This window comes from Periplaneta americana, chromosome 3, assembly GCF_040183065.1.
Source record: "Periplaneta americana isolate PAMFEO1 chromosome 3, P.americana_PAMFEO1_priV1, whole genome shotgun sequence".
Lineage (NCBI taxonomy): Eukaryota > Metazoa > Arthropoda > Insecta > Blattodea > Blattidae > Periplaneta > Periplaneta americana.
In genome coordinates, this window is record NC_091119.1 from 97,689,619 (window position 1) to 97,693,389 (window position 3,771).

Consider the following 3,771-nt stretch of genomic DNA (forward strand, 5'->3'; position numbering starts at 1 on the left):
AAGTTGTAACTTTGTGAAACGTCGTGAAAATTATTTTGAACAAGCATTTTGTGAGAAAAAACTGTACTATAACTTGCTATTAACCATTCATAACCTTACCTCAATATTGCACTTCAAATTTCCTCCTTTTTGACCTCCTCGAATGTTGTTCAGTACAGTACCTTTTCAACACCCAGCAATCAGCCATCATGTTACCACTCCACTTCCCTTCTACCTCATTTCCATTTTTTGATATCTCGGTGAAATCTTTGACCATGTTCGTCACTAAAATCTCCTAAACTATCAGGAAAATAATTTCGATTGGAATGAAGGAAATGTACCTCGACACTAATGTTGCAACCAATCTGTTTGAAACTTTGTAACATCACTTTCACTATGTTAGCATAATTTGGGTCTGTTTTATTTCCAAGGAAATTAAATTCAACTTTTCTGAACACATTCCAGGCATCGTTTACATTTCCACTCATAGGCCTAGTATTCTTGAAATGCCTATCCATCATCAATTTTCGAATTTGTGGGCCAATGAAGCTCTAATTTTTGTAATAGGTTAATGAGGGAAATTTAACACGAAGGTATTTAAAGCACTCACTATCTTTATCTAGGGCTTTCACAAATTGTTTCATTAAACCTAATTTCACACATTTCGATACTTCTACGAAACTACACTATTATTCTGTACTTTCACGGGAAAATGAGATCTGCTGACACGCTTCACTTTCACACGACAATGAATAACATAAGACTGAAACACCAAGTTTCAAAGGGAGATAGGTCACCTCTGAAAGGTTTTAAATATTTAGTCTCACAGGCTGCATCGAACATCCCCATAAATCTATATAGGCCTGTCTGACCCTGTATTAATTAACTTCCTCATGGTTTGTTTCAGTAGCGAGCTCTTGAAAGAGTAAATATTTCTTAAAATAAATTTTTATAACCTGAAAATACTTGAATTTCAACTTTCTGTTTATAGATGATGATGGATGGAGACAGATAAGAATCCTGGAGAGGAAATAACGGATGTTTTACCCACCGTTCATTTTAAATTACTAAAAGAATTGAAATAATAAGACTAGGCTTCACTCAATACAGAAGGAAAAATATTTTAGACATTTTAAGTAATAAAGTTGAAATTATAAACTGTCGTGCCTTTCAAATAATTGTTTTAACAAATATGAAACGCAGAAAAATAACTGATACACTATATTACTAAGAATATTAGAAACATAAACTTTTGAATTGTGAAAAATTCTGACGTGGTAGCCTACACGAAAACGGATTTCATTTTTGCAATCAGCATGAAATTCTGATTCAGAAACTCTGTTTTTTTTCAAAACAACATAATCCATGCATACCAGTGTAAGCATTTAATTTTGGCTTCCTTTGTAGTAGATGCCTAAACCTCTTACTCTTCATCTTTTTGTGCCTTTTCTCTCAAATGGATCGAACATCAAGCATTAGTGCATTCCATGTCGCCGAATTTATTGCTGTGATGATCTGGCATATTATTGGACTTCTCAACAAAACGGCTTTTACAGCGATGAGGTTGTCAATCCCACTCTCCATCTCGTATCCTGGAAGACTAGAAAATTAGGTCTTAGTCCAGACAACCAGAATATCTGTGAATGACCTTCCAGAACATGTTAGTTGTGAATTTGTAGCTATTATTTGCAGATGACACAACTTTTTATTCATCACATACTGATATAAAAATTTTTATTTCAATAATGAAAAAAATCATATAATACTGCAGTAAATTGGTTTCGGTGAATGATTTCAGTCTAAATTTAAATAAAACTCAAAATAGGCCTATACTATTTTTATTGAAAAATACATCGAACGCCGAAGCTCAGTCACAGGTAAGATTGTTAGGACTTGTGTTGGATTCTAATCTAGCATGGAATGAACATATTAATTTGTTAAGTACAGTATTAGGCTGTCAAGAGTAATTTACTTATTAAGACATTTAAAACCTTTAATACCAAAATTCTACCTCATAAATTCTTATTACGTCTTTTTCAATAGTATATTATCATATGGTATTTATATTTTGGGAAATAGCAGTAGCATATCCAAGATTCTCATTCTACAAAAATATATATATATATATATATATATATATATATATATATATATATATACGCATTTTAATAGGGCCTGCATATGACGCTTACTGTAAACCACTATTATTCAAGAAAAAATTTTAACTGTCATTAATTTATATATATTCAAATGTCTAATGAAAATAATAAAAAAAAAAAACCTTAATACTTATCACCCTAAAACAGAAGTTCATCACTATAATACAAGGTACAATTATTGTCTTTCAGAACCTGGAGTTAGATTAAGTAAGTTCAAAAAATGGTTCAATTCTATTGCTATAACTATGTTTAATGAGTTACCACAATCTGTTTTGTATAATTAATTAATCAACTATCTATTCTATAGTATTATTGAATTTCTTGACTCCACTGTAAATGTTTTCTAAATTTATAAGCTGCATTGCTCTGTATATTATGATTAGTATTGGTCATTGTTATTATTAATTCCAGTAGGATTGTTATTTCATTTGTATTGTTGTATCCATCTGTTTTTTATTTTATGCCAAATATTATTTTATATCTCTTGTAATTTAGTGCATTTTATGTCTATTGCAACAAACTGTTGCTCATGACATTAATAAACGATTGATTGATTGATTGATTGATTGAACCTCCTTTTAAGGCGCCGTGTATTCGCCTTCACCCATTCCCTTTAAGGAGCAGGATTTGCTGGTTCCACTGACGGGTAACCCATCAGACATTCACAACCCTTTTCCGGGCTTGGGACAGGTAGCCTCCAGGAAATACAATACTTGCTACATCCAGGAGATTGATCTATCTATTCAACTAACTGGTGCCCACCAGTCAGGTTGATCCTGGAATGTTTTGTCTTCAGTAAAGCGCTGATCCTCTGGAATGTTCTTGTTTTAATAATGTAGGCTTACATTACTGACGTATGTATTTAATTAATTTTTTCCGGCTCTTCTTCATATTAGGCCTACAGTGGTTACCTTCGTACTCGCCGAGTACAATTTTATAGAGTGCATTACTCCGTCGGACAGGTGGCAGAATTGTCGCAGAGAGATAGTAGGATGATAGATGAGAAGTGATGATCAAGGGGTAATAAGGACTGGAAAGGAGTCGGGTCATGGCCTTTGTAATTGGTACTATCCCAGTTCGGTTTGGGAATGTAAGTTTAGATTTTGCAGAGAGGCAGTCATTGCGTACGGTATGTCGATGGTAATAGTGCAGGAATTCTAATGTAGAAGATTGTGATCAATAAGCTAGCGCATATGATTAGTTGCGTTATGAACAAAGTCACGATTTTTCGATAAAACACAACAGCTATCCGATTTACAGTGTGTCAGCTTGTAAGCTCTCTCCAATGAAGTGGCTGATTAGATTATCAGAGATTTAAGTTCGGAAACGGCTCGGCTCTGTGAGAGCATTTTGGTTGCTATATCGCGCATAAGGTGATTAATATCTAAATCACTGCCAAAGCACACCGAAAACCTCAGAAATTTATTTATATTTATATAAGCAGTTAGTATAATACGTTTTAACAGTTTACTCTTCAGAATAGGCAGTTAAGCTATTTAATAAATAACATCTGTAAGAGATAGGAATGTGGAGTGAAATTAAGCGAAGACTAAACAAAGGAAATGCGTGCTACAATTCTTTTAAGGTTTCAACTTTCTTAAAAGAATAAGATAAAATATAATGTTATCTTATC